The 16,760-nt window shown below is 44.7% G+C and overlaps 1 protein-coding gene across 1 annotated transcript in view; it reads right to left on the minus strand.

Moving 5' to 3' along the window:
* stan (Protocadherin-like wing polarity protein stan) overlaps window positions 1–16,760 on the minus strand; it is a 48,863-nt gene that overhangs the window by 18,696 nt on the left and 13,407 nt on the right. The window contains 1 exon segment of the mRNA XM_086838332.1: window positions 11,008–11,036. The gene's annotated coding sequence lies outside the window, so the exon portion shown is untranslated.

Genomic DNA, 16,760 nt, shown 5'->3' on the forward strand with positions numbered 1-16,760 from the left:
TTTATAAATAAATCATTAAAGACTTATTTATCCATGTCCCGTGGAATACACTATTTTTCAAGTGCTGAATTTACAAGGAACCAAGAAAGGGGAAGGTAACTTGACTGGCAACATGGCTTACAAATTAAAAGTGTGCCAGCGGCGAAACAAGTAGTACAGGAAGTGCAGCAGCTGAGCAACCGGCGCAACCGGAGACTGGCGGGACTTAGGAGGAGCAAAGGAGCCATGCGAATGCGAATTCCAAAGGACTTGCATTTAAATGCAAATCAGAGAACGTCCCCCTCCGGCGATCTGCTCGCGCTCCATTAGCGCGTATCGCCAAGCGGATTTATGTCCGCCTGCCAAGAGCCGCGTATCCGTGCAGCCAAAGCCAACAGCAGCCACTTGACATCTCCACTTAATTGTGGAACTGAGCTGAACAAAGCCGAGCGGAGCCAGAGCCAACTTTGCCCAGGCGGACACAAAATCAATGGCGTGGATTCGCTCCAGCTGCCTTCCTGCCGAAATTGCTTAATTAATGGGGGAAGAATCGCTGAATTAGTGCAAAAGTTCTAACTGGAGCTGCGCTGTTTTATTCCTAGGCTCCAGTTGTCGCCGGGAAAACTTTACTCTCGAGCCGTGCCGAGCAGTTGCTCAATTTCCGAGAACTTGCAGAGAACTTAAGGAATTTCGCTGCCTCGTATCCATAATTCAACCGGATACCGCTTCCCGGATCGATTCCCCACTCGGCCGCTGGTGAAGTTTTAAGTAGATGTCAACGCGCAAAGGATGCACAGGATGACCTGACACACCGCTCGCTGCTCGAATTAATTGCAGTGCCCGGAGGTGGAAAGGGGCAAAACCACGGCCATCAGGAGCAGCAGCAAAAGTGGCAGCAGCATCAGCAGCAGGAGCAGGAGCAGGAGCACGAGCAGCCACGACCGCCAAAGGAAACAAAGGATGACAAACGAAATGCGTAAATGAAATGAGGGTATGAATAAGTGAGGCAGCAGCCAGAGGCAGTGGGCTAAAATGGGATTTCCCAGGACTATTTCCCAACTGCACCGACACATCCTATCCTATATATGTATATTGCGGATTATGGCCCCGGGTATACGGGCTGAGGTATGGTTCTAAGTGCGTTGCAGTTTGCAGTTTAACTTTTGCCGTCAAGTTAATTCAAATGCAGACACAGAGAGAGTGAGAGAGAGAGAGAGGGGTAAGGAACACTTGGGAAAATCTCATGATAAATGTTACCAGGCTGTGAGAGGGTGGTTCTGGCGGTTGACAAGCTTTTACTTTACTCTCTTTGCGGATTTTCTTTTGTGGCATTGTCATCGGGCCTGCTTCTGCTGCTGCTGCTGTTGCTGTTGCACTGTTTGCAATTAAGTTTTGTGTGTTGCGGCTCACACATATCGCTCTCGGCGAAGGTCCTTCAACGATAGCGACACTGGTGAAAAAGTCTAGCCAATTAAAATATATTAAATTTATAAATTGCTTCTCAGAAAACCAGACTCATTATGATTTAAGATTGAAGATTATAGTAAAAATAAGAAATCAATTGCTTCAATAGCAATTCACCCATTTCTTTATGTGCATTCGGGGCCAAGTGGTGGCCATGAAGGGTAGGCAACATATGGCGGAGCTTAATCAGGAAAACAATGGCTGCCATTGCCGCTGCTACTTGTGCCGGAAATGTGCTGCCACTATGCGAGGCTCCGACCCCGGCCCCGGCTCCGTTTCCTATCCCGGCTCCTATCCTGCTCAGGCTTTTAGCACATTCAGTTGGTGTGTGTGATGATGGCCAAGTCCATCCATTTGCACGGCTCCTAGTTGCGACAGGGAAGTGAATGGGGGGCACAATGACAAGTTGGCTCTGAGCAAGGAGTCATGGGGATCCAAACGAATCGTCGGCAGTCAAGCGCAAATCCCATTGAATTTATTTTTATAGTTGTTGTAAAGTTGATTATGTTAATGCGATTTAATTCGCATCGGAGTCGCAGTTTTATGGGGAATTTATGCAGTCCTGCCTATGAAATATTGCCAGTGATTTATCCTCCTGACGTCGGCAGCGAGGCAGCGATTTAAGTAAATTGAAAAAGGGCCCGGACGGGATAGAAGGGATAATCCCGTCAAATGGGAAGTGGGAAATGGGAAGACGTAACAGAGTTCCGCCAATGAGTCGGATCATTCGGATGCACATGCACAGTGAGTGGGATTTTCACAGAGTCTTGCTAAAAGGGGATTCTCTGGCATCCAGCATCCAGCACCCATTACCCACTACCCATCAGCTATCAGCCATCAACTATCAGCTTGGCTAATGACTAAGACAAACAAGGAACACCAGCAGCAAGGCACTAAATGCGATTTCAGCTACACTACGGCAAACAGGATACACAGCCAGGACACGAGGCAGCAGGCGAAAGACAAAGACCCGGGCAGATTGCAATCCAAGGGAAGACGGGTAAATGGGTCAGACTCGAGACAATGGCCGGGCATTATCAATATGTAATGACTTCTGCCGTATCCATCCAGCCTCAGACTCTGGGCGTATGAGCAATCCGCACCTAATCCATTAATCAAAGAGCCTCCTATGCCAGATCCAGTTTGCTCACCTTTCAGGGGAATTACAGAAGAGCTAGCAGCAGGGGAGCAGGTGATGGCCATTCAATTGCACGTTGGCGAGACAATAATTAGCAGCAATGACAAATAATTTGATGGCAAATCCAACAAAAACAAACACGCGGGGAAACAGTGCCCATAGACAACACAGAGAGAGTGTGCCCAGTAATTAGCCCACGGCCGGGACTAAAATCATTTCCATTTCGATTGCTGACTGCGATTTAGATAAACAATTTCGCCTCCCGGTGTTTGTGTTTATGTTTGAGCTTGTGCTTGTGTTTGTATTTGGGTTCGGGTTTTGCAGCATTTGGCATCTCATATCGTGAACAAACAGGACATGGCCAAAAGGGTTCTCTCCATGTTGTTTTTACTGCGGCAGTGCCGCAGTAAGAGACCGGAAAATTATGTTGTGCAAGACATCCCAGGCAAGCCACAAGTAAATCAGGGAAAAGTTTGCCATTGCCTTTGCCTTTGCCAAATATCAAATACACATGCTTGTCTTGTGTGTTATCTCATTTGAAATGGGATTTGAACTATGCCAGAATCGGTTTTGTGTAATTTGGCCCAAATGGATACAGACTCTTTGGTCCGCACTCGAGATGAGATTTTCATTTGTGTAAGCATTCGAAAGTGCATCTTGTGTGAAAGGTCTTAGTTTTGGCATGATGGTATTTATTTATGAATGCCTTGGTAACTCGATATGTGTTTTAAATCGTTATGAAGTGAAGTTTACATTTATTTACAGGGCAAATAGTGATAGATTTGATTTACCCTGAATTTAATTAGTTTAAAGTTAGTGCCAACACCATCAATATTGAATTTAAAGTGCAGCATAGAGCAGCATTGAGTTCATCATACCCCGGGAACTACAGCTACAGCGAGGGTATCTCAAGAGATAGACTTGATTACGCAAAAAGTCGTAAGCATAAATAAACACACAGTTGGCATATGAATTGCGGAGCAACGAAGATGGCAGAGAGTTCACATTATACCCTTTGTGTGTGCAGCTCTCCCCTGACTCTCCCCTGTGTGTTTGTGTGGCGATGTAACTTGTGGTGCACACTTTTGTGCGTTTTAAGGGGATATACATACGCAAGGGTGTATATGTAGCCAGTACGTGGAGGAGCGGCCCTTCAGGCATTATTAATGCGAGTGGCTGCCACTTGAAGGGCCCTCCATATGCGTACACATGTGTGGAGTGGAGTGGAGTGTGGAGTGCCGTATCTTTTTTGCGCCAGCCAAGTTCTCCCTGGTAATCAGCCTTCGACAGTTGGCCAAAAAGTTTGTCAAGAAGTCTCGAGTGCCGGCGATAACTGCCGGTGCCCCAGTAGTGCAGGATAATCGCAGGATCTTTAAATTACAAGGCCTTAAAGCCAGCTCAGCTACACGGCAACTGCAAGTCGTGGAGAATAAGGGATAAGGGATAAGGGTATACCGGATGCAGGCTGCCTACGGCTGTGTTGGGCTACAATGAAATGGATTTTTATTGTTCCACCGCGACGACAAACAAATTGGAAAAGTAAATAAAACAAAGGCAAGGCAGAGCGGGCCACAGGCAACAGGCAGCAGGAGCCAGGACTCAAAGGATGGAAGGTGTTGCCAGCGACTGCGGTGATGGTGGGCATAAAGGACATAATGAATACGCTTAACTTTTAAGTCACGCTGAGCGAGATAACTTGCTGCGGAATAATGGCGCGAATAACGATGCTGACAAACAGCAACAGCGGGCGGGAACAACAAGGACAATGGGACCACAGGGCGGATGGTTTTTCCATAAAGCAGCCACATTTTCCGCACACTCTCGCCTCCATTTCCACTTCCTTTCTCCTACTTTCCCGCCCCCGCTTGCCAGCGCACTTTCCCCTGGTGGTGCTGCCATTAATGTAAATGAGACTCATTGAAATGTCAATATGACTTTCAATGCTTCAATGGGGCATGCTCGCAAACCAGACTGCGCAATTAAACCTAGCGAGTGATGGCGCGCTATCCACGTAGCAGCCACCCAGCACCCACTTGGCACCACCCTCCATTTCCAGCCCACTACACTCATGGCCGAAAATGCGCGAAGAGCTGGGCCTTAAATCAATTGGCATACATCAGGCTCAGATCCAGGCGGATATACGAGGGGTGAGGGCCAGCTAAGAGTGGCCAAAAACTCATTAAACCGTTACGCGCAGTTACAGCAAATGAGTCATCCGTTGGCAAATACTCTCTAACAGGCAAACACAGACGCAGGGAAATCCAGGGAGGTGACAGTAAAGTCTAAATATAAAGAGAACTTGCATGAATAATATCTATATACAAATGTTAGATGATATTTCATTATGGTTCTTCATAGAAAAATCTATTTTAGTCTTTTAGCCTTGAGGTTATAGCATAACTCTTCAACTTTTACTTTCCCTAAACAACCAATATGACTCGAAAACAATTGCCAGAAAATATGAAAACTCTCAGAAAGCAAACATTTTGACATTTCCCCAAAACTGATCAAAGCAAATATTCAATCTTGGTTCACAGGGACTAGAGCAATTTAGCATTTTATTCTCTAACTTTCCATTAGGTTTTTCTTTGTGCCGCAAAAATTCATTGGCCAGCAAAAAGTTTGATGGCCAGCAGAGGATTCCGGTAAATTGGTTTACCCCCCGCAAATGTTCACTGTACACTGGCACATACACACATTGATAGTTAAGCTTTCCCGTCCCCTCTCTGTGTTCTTGGCAACTGTCAAACGCTAGCAGAAATTTTCACGAATTTGTTAGCAAATGCAATCATTTTGTTACGTGGTTTTATTACAGTGGTTGCTCTGTCGCCGTCGTCACTGCGATGCAAAGCCAATAACATGAAAACGCTCGTTTATAGCATCCAATGCCGAGTGCCGAGTGCAGAGTGCCGTGCGCCATGCCGTGCAACGGGGCGTATACGTAACCGTGTGCAAATATTGTCTCAATTTGGTGCTGTACTACACTTGGCTTGCCTTCGACGAAGGCCAAATGGAGTAGGAGAAGGAGTAGGAGAAGGAGTAGGAGTAGGAGTAGAAAGCAGGGAGTTCCCAGTTGAGAGAGAGTTCAGTTCCGCCCAGTTGCAGATGCAAATGCAGATGCCGATGCTGATGCCGATGCCGATGCTGATGCAGGAACTCCCTTTCCTCGGTGTATGTGTGTGTGGGAAATAAACAATTTGTATGCGAATTTTGCCTTTGCCATGCGAGAGAACCCCATGAATATGAAAATATTCTACTTCCCTTTGCCAGCTGATACCCTCTGATACCCAAGGACCTCGTCCTGCGCGCCTGCATAAGCAAACAGTGAGGAAATTGAAAGCAAAATATGATGATGTTCGATTGGCAGATTCTGAGCGGCAATAGAGTCGAAAATCAGAAGGCACTAAACTATTCCATTCCAGCTCAATGCTCCCTCGGTCGGTGCTCGGCCAAATATTTGGCTTGGCTTAGCCATCTGCCCGAAATTAAAGGCTCATGCAAATGTCTTTATGCGCTCCAGTAGGTCCTGCATTTGTCTAAGCCGATTTCCAGGGCACTGCACCGTGAACCGAAACAGACGAGCGATAACAAAGCCCTTGAAGTTGGCCCCCAAAAACTGTACCTGGTTACTAGCAGCAAAGGGAAGAGATTGGAGCACTGATCAGGGGCATGTGTTCCAATTGTATACAAATTAGGCAACTATTACAACCTCAATTGAAAGTACCATCAACATAGAGTGTTTAAGGAACAATTAAATGTCATTTCGGTTACTAAGACAAACATTTTGATTAAATTTAATGTTTCATTTTCAAGACTTGTTGTTAACTTTTTTTCCGCTGCAGCTTGTTCAGGATATCCTGATGATGATGATAATTGCAAAAAACTCCAACAAACATGACGAAAATCGCATTTAATTAATGCACGAACATTGCAAACATCGCTAGCAGAACTCTTTTGTGCGGCGCGAATCCACTTCAGACATAACTCCAGGCAATACTCGTGCCAGGACTGTGGGAGAGAGCATGGAGGAGGAGGAGGAGCAGGAAGGACGACTCCTTCACTCCCCCTGAGCCGAGCTGGTCGCGAGCTGTCAAAGTGCTGCGGGCAAAATGGCGGCCGCTGCCTGCATTTGTATTAATGGCAGCCATGCGAGCTCCTGGCAGCGCTCAGGAGGATTCAGCGGCAGGTTATTTGACTGCCTTTGGCAGTTTCAAGTGCACGGGCATGTGTGCATAAAGAGGCTCTTCAGGAGGTTCGCCATCTCCCCCAAATCCTCCCCAATCCTGTTCAGGCTTCTCCTGTTGTGGCATCTGGAGAAATCAAAGTGTGTGAAGGGAAGCGCAACGAATGCTTGCATTTATTTTGCAATTACTCTGCTCGGGCGTGGCTCCTTCAACGTTTCCTTGCAAACTCAAATATAATTCCGTCTAATCAACACTTTAAGTGAACTAAATGCATTCTCAACCAGAGAAATGTTCGCCCGGCGAGCAAAGTGCCTGCCTTGCTGACCAATTAGCAAAGTCTAAAGGAGAACGAGAGCAGCGTGAGAAAAATTGTGAGCCAAGAAAAGCTACTATTAAAGGTAATTTTATTTACCAACAATAGCTTTCCTTTGAACCAGGTATTCTTATATAACATAATTTAATTAAGTTGTCAAAAATAAATCCAGTTAAATCATGTTTGTTGTTAACAATCTAAATGTAAATACAATTCTATCTTTGTTTCCAAAGCTCTTGACAAATGACAATTATGAATACTTAATTTGTAGAAATCTAGTTCACCTGGCCCTGTGTTTTTCAGTGTGCAAAAAATAGAAAACGCAGTAGACCAGAACAGACGCGAAAATGTCAAGCGGAGGGCCGTAAGAAATTATAAATCAGGAGCAGGTCAGCTCAGGTCGGAAGGTCGTTGTGAAGGCTTCCGGCCAGATCCAGAGCCAGTGCCAGTGCCAGAACCAAAGACAGAGCGGCGATGGCATTGATGAATTTCGCCATGACAAGACGGGGCAATTAGCCAGGCGAAAGTGGCTATAATTAGGCAACCGGGCTAGCAGTTGCCGTGACCAGGCACAAACCCGGGAGTCCGCCACGCATACCTAATGAGCAGGTTTCCATCCGAAAAGGTGAAACAAAGTCAGCAGCAGCAGCAGTCAAAGTGCCAATTGCAGTCGCAAAAGCCAAAGTGCAGCACTCAGCATCCATCGTCATCGTCGTTTCAGCGACGCCTCCAATGCAACTCATCGCTGGCAAAGTGTTCAGGGAAATTTGCATTCTTTGCCGTCTTTGACTTTCCATTTTGCCTTTTCATCACCTTTCTTTGGCTTTTCCCTCGAATGCAGAATGCAAAACTGTGCGCCCGTAAACTACTTTTTAGCCTGGCCATCTCCCAGCTCCCATTTCCCAGCTCTCCCTGCCTCCCTCCCTCTGCCACTCTGTGTAACTGGCCACCAACTGTGTCAACCAGTCAAACTAGTTGCCGCTGCACTCGATGTTGCTACTCCAGGTATAGCTATTGCCACAGCACTTGCACTGGGAAAAAACTATTTGAAAAGTGAATCAAGTATAAGCTAAAAATCAAAGATCTGGACATAGAATAAAGACTGGTTTTTGCTTGGATGCAATGTGCATGGATTTCACACACTTGATATTCTTAGCCAAACTTCTTAATTGAAGGCTTCATATTTTTTAGAGTGTCCTCGTGTTGCAGTTGCTGTCGTAGTTGTTGCTCCTGGTGAACTGCAAATGCTGATTGCTCTCCCAGCTGCAAGAGCAAGAACAACAGCCGCAATTGATTGAAAGAGCTCGCTCCTCTTTACTGTTTCGCGGCTCAGTTACTCACAAAATATTCGCTTTAGTTTCGCCATTTATGCCTTGAACCCGCGGACGCGGCTCTCAGTTTTTCCTGGTATTTCCCTGGCCGAATGGCCCAATGGCCAAACGTTCTGGCCCGGCTTGAAGGCCGCCTCGCTTGCAGCTGCAGTGAATGGGAAGAGATTGTGGCCAGGCTTGGCTAATTTTATCTACCTCCGGATTCCGGCTTGAAAATAATCCTAAAAACCAAGCCAATCGACACTGGTTTCGTGACGTTCACGCCCAAATTGAACGGCAACTAGTTGCTAATATTGGCGGCTTATATAAGCCGAGGAAACGGGTTTTCACAGATTTTCCGAGTCGAAACTTTGGTAAATTTTGCGCATTATTAATATTGTAAGTATGTAAGTATGTTGTGTATTGACAGAAAAGTTTAATCAACTTTTCACTGGCTTGTTGATTCGTTTGTGGGCAACGAAAGTTTGGCCCCAAAACCGAGCTGAAGCCGCAAATGAAATGAAAATACTTTCTGCCATTCTGATTAGAAGTTTTCGTTTGGCCCCGAGTTGCGAGCTGAGAATTGCACGAAATGGTCGAATAAATTGTTTATTTAATGCCTGAATTTCTGTTCTGACTTGTTGCTGCTCCTCGGGGGCTTCGGGCACGTACAAGCGAACTCCGGGCTTTTCGCACGTACACACAGGCAGCGAGCGAGCGCAGGGATGGATGGCTGGAAAAAGGACCTGGTCTGATGCACATAAAGTTTAAAATAACCGGAGCTCTTTAAATGAGAGCTCAGCTAGCAGTTGATGGCCCTTCTCAGATAAGCACTTGCGAATATTTCTGCTAAATTGCTGGAATATAAAACACATTTCCCCTCTCCCTCGGCCACCACAATTTGATAGGGACTCCATCCATTCACGAGCTCAAAAAATAAACTCAGTCTCAATTTCAGTTTCAGTCCGGGCAATTGCAAACATTTTCGCATTTTCTGCCACAGAAACCCCACCGCAGAACACAGGCCGTCGGGCGGCGGGAGGGCAGGGATGCCGGTTTAGGCCACAAAAGCAAATTAAAACGTTTGCCAGCACAACCAGAGCAGTTTAATGCATTAGGCCAGCATTTACCGCCCGCTGTCAGTTTGATAACTTAACTGCAAATCCCAACCCTGCTGGCCCTACAATTAATCACATTTAATTTATCAATTGTTTTGGCCCCAAAATACTGGGGATTAGGCGAAACAATAAAGGCCAAATCGTTTGAAATTACTAGAGCAATGCGACAACAACCAAGCGAACCAACTGCTGTTAATTGGATCGCTTCGCTCAGGTAATAAATACAAAAAACAAAAACGCTTTGCAATAAATTCCGTACATTTCAATGGTAGAGAGAATATTTTCCCGGATTTCCCATATTCGGTTTATGCGAATATTTCGCCAATTTTCGTGTTGGTTTTCATTTGAGTTACGAAAATAAACCCAAACATAAAGCAAATCCCAGAAAAATGCTTCAATTGTTGTCGTCGTGGAAATTCAGCGATGCAGTTAAGTGGAAAATTATGTTCCATGGAACTTGTGTGGGAAAAATCTACTAATTGGAGTGATTAGTTTGTCAAGGGAAATGAAAATTTAATTATGATTCTATTAAGAAAAAGGGAAAATAGGTTTCAAGTAACTACACATTAATGCCCTTTCATTTCGAACAGGACCTTTGTCTCTTTAATTCAAAGCTCTAATAGCAGTTTGTATCCCCAGTTCTGGGCACTCAATCTTCCGTTCTCCAGTCTGAAGGCATCTCCAGACCAGACTCCATTCATTCGGGACCGCGGTGGAATGTTCGGCGCTAACTGATCGGCCAAACAAAAACAGTTTCCCGAGTGTTTGGAGCTGGAAAAACGTGTGCTGCATGTGGCAAGAGGATGGGGATCGGGCAATGGAAATGGAGGAACCTGAGTTGATGGGAGTTGGGCTCCAGGTTTGACTGCGTCGATAGGCAGCGTTGTTAACTGTTGTTCGAATTTGTCTGTGGTCAGTGACCCAGCCAAGGCGATGGAGACCGTTTCTGAGGCGGGGCCTAGCCGGCAAAACAAACATGTTTTAAGGCAAAAAGAAACATTAAGAGAGCCGGCGATCTGGTACACTTTGATAGCTCTCGGGGCGGTAGAAGAGTGGCAAGAAAAGAAACACATTAACTTTGGTCACTACATGAATACGAGCGCTCGTTAGCAGAGAGCTCGGGGGAAGGTGGCTGGAAAAGTGGCCAGGGAGCACAGCCCCTTGCGTGCCGAATCCCATAAACTCTCGGGGAAAGATTGGAGAACGCACAGCAATGGCTGTAAACTATAATTTGAGAGTCTTGGCCGCGGATCGCAATTATCTACTGCTGCTGCTGCTGCTGCTGCTGCTGGGGAGCGCGATCGGCGAGTTCGCAGCTTGAGTCTTTTGTTTGCGACGCTCTTCAGATCTTCAAAGCGTCGTCGTCGCGCCATTAGACAGAATACCCGAATTAATTCAAATATATCCCAGAATGGCTTGAAATTATTCAGTTATTTACTCCCGCGTGCAAGCCCCGTTGCGTGGTGGCTCCCACAGAAATTAAGGTATTATATTTACTTACATTTCCTCAACGTAAAGCGATTCGCACACCTGCAAGAAAGGAGAAGGGAAAATGGGGGAATTAATATGAAATTACACATTAACATACGCATCAGAGGTAATCCTCGGGGGCATTCGGAGTATTTTCCACTTTAACCAAACGGAAATAATGAGATTTCCCAGCGAGGAATGAGTGAAACTTGAGCTGGACGTGGGTCCTGCGAGAATGGTTGTTAACCTTTACAGGAGCCGTGGTTATCATACGAATATCAAGTAACTAAAAGGTTATTTTTAGAAAAGGAACTATTAATTGTGAAAGCTTTCTAATTAGATTTATTTATGTAGAGGTTTTTTATAGCCTTTCCTTAACAATAATAATTTCAAACTTTTAAAAGTTTCTCTTTGACTATAAATCAGAAAGTTTGAGTATTTAATTAATAAACTTATAAACCACAAGAATCTATATCTCTAACCCAAAACTACAGGTATAGTTCAGACTTCTTGCTTTTAATACACACATTCGAGTTGCTTAACAAACATAAACCCTTTCTCCACGAATGCGACCTGTAATTTCTGCTCTCTTAGCTCACTTAGGGGTTAATAAAACTGCACTCAGACTGAAAGTAAACTTTCAGCCATGCAGATTTTATGGCGAGAAGATTAAGGCCTTTGTCCCGTATGAAGAGGCGGCTGCATCCTTCGCCGCTGATCAAAGGCCCTCCCTCCCTGCTGGTTTTCCGGGAGATTCATGTCCGGAGTGCAGCATCTGTAATCCGTATCGCACTCGTACATCCCACACATATCAGGCGCTAATTAAGCAAGACTCGCGCTCCCTTGAAACTTTTGCTGAAACTAAAAGCGAGAGGGCGAGCGTTGAAGAACGGCGGCAAAATTAAATTAAGCGCTACTGTGGGAAAATGTCTTGGAGCGTAAAGCAATAAGAACATTTCCATTTCCATGCTTCTCGCTTCTCCCTAAAAAAGTGGTTTCCATCGGGGAAACCACACACAGCCAGCCCCCTGAGTGTGCGAGCAGAGAAAATAGTGAAGAAGGTAGCCAAGCGTAGAGGTTTTCCCCAAGCCCCGGGGCCAGACATGTGTCAAGGTTATACTCCTCCGACAATTAATTCGAGGCGATGGGAGGAAAACTCTCCGTTTAGCCAACTCTTACCGACACGGACGAACGACTCCGGATTGAGAGGGGGGAAATCTCAATAAAACCCGGCCGGAGTAAGTGGAAAACGATGCCGGACAGGCAATGCCGTTTTCCGGAATTTTTATTGCCTTAAGCCCCGGAACGAGGCACACGCATGCTCACGGCCCAGGTTGGAGGAGTGTAAATCACATTAAATCGGAGAATTTCCATGGCAGCCTCCTTCAGCCGTTGGCATAGTTTATCAATTATCAGCTCGAACCCATCGTCCTTGTCGTCATTCTGTTCCCGTTCCTGCCCCTGCCCTTGCTCCTGTCCCGGAATATTGGTTACATCGAGAATCGATTACACAAACAGGATCACTTTTGGGCTGGGGAGCAACTGAAAAAATTGAATTTATTTTCCATCAATTTTCCTTCTATGCTGAAAATCCCCTTGAGGGGTGAATGGGGAAAAACCCTTTGGGCTTTTTCTACGGAATCCGAGAAGCTTGACCATTGGCAATTTAATTTTCCATGAAATGCGGCACACACAAGCGATGTGTTTCCTCAACTCTTTTGCCGTATTATGGCTTTGCATATTTGTATTTATAAATTACCGAAGCGAAATAGCCGCCGTCGTTTGTGCGTGGGAATTTTCATTTTCATTTTCATTTTCATTTACAATTTCAATTCAATTCTTTATCCTGCACACTCCCTCCCGGCAAGCCCCTCCTATATATATGTATGTACATGTGTAGTACGGCTCATAGTTGAAGGATCCTGCCGTAAGAGTTATTTATGTTTACATTATAAATGAGTGCTGCGGCTGCTGCTGTTGTTGTTGTTTTAATTTCCGAGGAAAACCCTGGAAATCATTAAATATTTCGTATTTAATTTTACCTTGGAAGCATGGCAAATATTTATATCCCGACGGGAAGAGGAATGCCATAAACCTGAGACCACTTGCTTCAGCTCCAATATCATCGCATTATGGCTTATTGAATTACGCTTCTCATTTAATTAATTATGTTAAGAGTTTCGACTTATTTGATAATGCCTTCGATTGTTTGAAAATTTATTAATAAATTATGATAAGCAAGATCATACTAGAGTGTGTATTATTCCTCTCTTGCATTACTTATTATTTAACCTTGTATAGCTTGGTTACAACCCCTTTGAAAACATGATTTCCAAGAATTTTGAAATACTACGTTTTCGTAGTGTACAAAATTTAATTTTAATAAAAGCAAGACCTTCCTATTCCTGTGTATAAATAATTACATATAATAAGTAAAAAGATTTTTGGGACACTCTTAGCTTCAACATTCCGCTCCACAACCTTTCAAAATGTTAATTAAATTTATATTAAGTAAAGAAACCCATAAAAAACACAGCCTGCTTTGATTAACTTACTACCATTTGACCCTTAACCGCCCCCCATCCTGTGTCCCTTCCACATCCCCAAACCATATGCCAGAAATCCTAGAATCCTGCAACCCTAGAAACCATTTAGACGACGCCCACGCCCTCGCCCACGTGACTGTCAGTTGATCCTGCAGTTTAAGACGAACATCACGTAGCAGCCAAATACTTTTGAAAATATTTTTAGTAGGTCGGCTGGTGTCATAAAATAAAATAAAATCAAATAAAATGGAACGAAACAAGGAGAGCAGCGCTAGGCGTCTGGGACGTGACATAAATTAAATTTTTCACCATTAACGGCAAATATTATGAGCAGATAGCGACTGAAACTGAACGTTGGGAAACTTGTAAACTGGCAACTTTGTGCCGGCTAAAAGTATTTCAATTTACAACGCGGGGCCGAAGAGCGGGGAAGTTGTAGCCAAAGTTGGGCCAAGTTGAATTGGCGATTGTTGTTGACTCGATTGAACGCCAGGCAGACTCCAACTGCAGCCAGCCCGGCATTATCCTGCCCGAAGTTTGTTAATTTCACAAAAGCCAAGACTGAGCCATTTTTTTCGTCCTTCTACAGGACTGGGCTTGTGCTGGAAAATATGCAACGATTTCTGCTGTGCAATTGTCCAGAGCGGAAATATTGTTTGCCCATTTAATCGCACTGCTGCAAAAGCCACCTCCCCCGGTTTTGTGTTTTGACATCGGAATATTGTTGTGCTTCATGCATATTTCTGGCCATACGCTTCATTGATTTATCCATGAATTTTTCACCAGGCTGCTGGGAAAATTGGTTGGCAGTGGAAAACCTAATTTAAATTGCTGCGCAATCGAGGGGAAAGAGCCCGGTTAAGTAGGCAACTCTGAGGGTGGCTCGTAACTATCCCATTTTAGTGCTGCAGCAGGAGAACAATTGCAACGCTATCCAAACAGACAACCCATTCGGTGCCCTGGGGCGTGAAGGATTTAAGGGATTCCTACTCGGGCTCCAAACTCCTCTTGACCGACTTGTGCTGACCAGTAAAAAAAACGACAGACAGACAAACAGACCGAGCATAGAAGTGGCAAATGGTGCCCACCCTTCGACCGTGTTTATGGCTCTGTTCTATTTCATCAGCTCCGGCTTAGCGCTCGCTACCCGGCAATTCGCATTTTTCCCCAGCTTCCATTTTCCATCCCATTTTCTGACCCCCAAGCCGACTTTTCCGCCGGCTCGCATTTCGCAGTCCGCGCTCATAAACATTTTAGTGGCCGAGGCACGTTTCATTTTGCGCCGAAATGCGTGTAAATTGCTTTCGCTTTGCCTTAGCCGCTACAAATGAAACTAAAAACGCTGACCGACTGTTGAATAGTTTTGGGGCCATCACATCGCCCCCAGGCCTCGGTCCCCCTACCCTTACACCCTAACCCCAAACCCGACACAAATGTTTGCATACGCCGACGTGCTGCCGAAAGGATAATGGAAATTTCTAAAAATTCTATCCCCGTCCCCGCACCGAAACAATTTTGTAATCGAAAAACTTTGTTGGGCCTTCTGGCCCAAAGCAAACAATTAGTTTAAGGGCTGTCCAGAGACTACGGGGAGAGGGGCTGGGAAAAGGGGTTTATTTGTTTGAATGCAGTGGCAGCAGCGCAGCAGCAGCTCAACTGGCAAATGTCAGATGTTTTTATTTATATCCCCTAATCGCTGGCTCATGTCACAAGCTCATTGGCTCCAACACACACACTCGAGTGGAGTCTGTCGAATTGGAAATTTGTGACAGCTATGATATGTAATCTGTGCTTTTTACACTAAAAAACCTAAATTCTGAAAGGATTTTATTGAGAAATTAAATATTACGTATATAAAATATTAAGGCTCTTTTAAAGTAGTTTCCATTTCCATTTAAATCTTTCTGCATCTCCTAAAAAGAGTTCCATAATAATATTTCTCACTATTACTTATAAAAACATATAAAGAATATAATTTTATAAGCAGTATAGAATGAAAAATCACTGGAAATTGATCAAAAACTCAAGCAGCAGTTAATACCCTCTCCTAAGACAAACCTACTTCTTATCCAGGGATAACTATAAAAATCAGAGATATCTAAAAGCAGCAAACACACCAAATAATAAAACAACGCTTAGGGATGATGGACTTATAAATATGCCTCAAAGTCAACCACTAACATTGTGCCACATTGAGCTACGCTCGGCACCAGTTCAAGATTTCCGGTGATTATGCCACCGGAGGCAGAGGTTATACCTCGAGCCAACTAACCCCCGGAATCGGATGGTCTCTGCCACCCCACCACTGCCGCCGCAAAAACCATTAATAATGCTTAAAATTTAAGTCCTGGCAAATTGGTTTAGCCAAATATATAAACGTATTCCCACAGCATTGCCCGAGGAGGAAGCCAACTGAGAACTGAACTGAGTGCCGAAAATGTTTGTGTCGCAGTTAATTATGACGCTTAAGCTGGCAGCCGAAAAATTCCTCTTTGTGGGACGCAATCAAAGAGGGATTCTATCCACAAACAAAATATATATATATATATATATATATATACAAAATATATAAAGTCTCCTCTACCTGCCAGGCGTTAATAATTCAGCTCCTGGCTGCCGACCTGCGACAGAGATGGTAAAGAGCAAAACTAAACTGCGCTGACAGCAAATTTGCGTTTAGTTTGGCTGCGAAAAACTTCCACATGGTTAACTAATTAAAAGTTATTAGAGACACCTCCCCCTGTTCGCCCGCCACCTTCTGCTCGCTTGTGGGAAATTTATTGAAATTTATTTCGTTTGTGCGACACGAAATTCACATTAAAATCGACTTTTATGCGGCACATCTACCGGCAAGGACATGACACATCTCGGCGGCTGCCAGCTAATGTGGCTCGTCCTGGTGCCGGCCAATTACATCCACCTGATGGGCCCCGGGTCAGGCTTCTGTCCTTAATTAAACGGAATATTCATACTGTCCACAGGCACAGTTATCGCTGTCCAGTGTATTTTTTGGGGCAATTTAAAACACGAAAAGACGCAAATAACAGAGAGAGAAAGAGAGAGCACAGGACCCTTCTTGTGTGTGGGTTTTTTGGGTCCTAAAAGCAAATATTCATCTCACTCGGATGTTTTGGGGGCCGCATCGTGTTTCACAATTTTTATTGGCATATTTACCGAAAATTAAATGGAGCGTAAAGCAATCTGCCCCGGCCTCTGCCTTCCACTTCCCTTTTGGGTG

Source organism: Drosophila serrata, unplaced genomic scaffold (assembly GCF_035046125.1).
Source record: "Drosophila serrata isolate PLE 108 unplaced genomic scaffold, ASM3504612v1 contig_347, whole genome shotgun sequence".
NCBI classification, from domain to species: Eukaryota; Metazoa; Arthropoda; class Insecta; order Diptera; family Drosophilidae; genus Drosophila; species Drosophila serrata.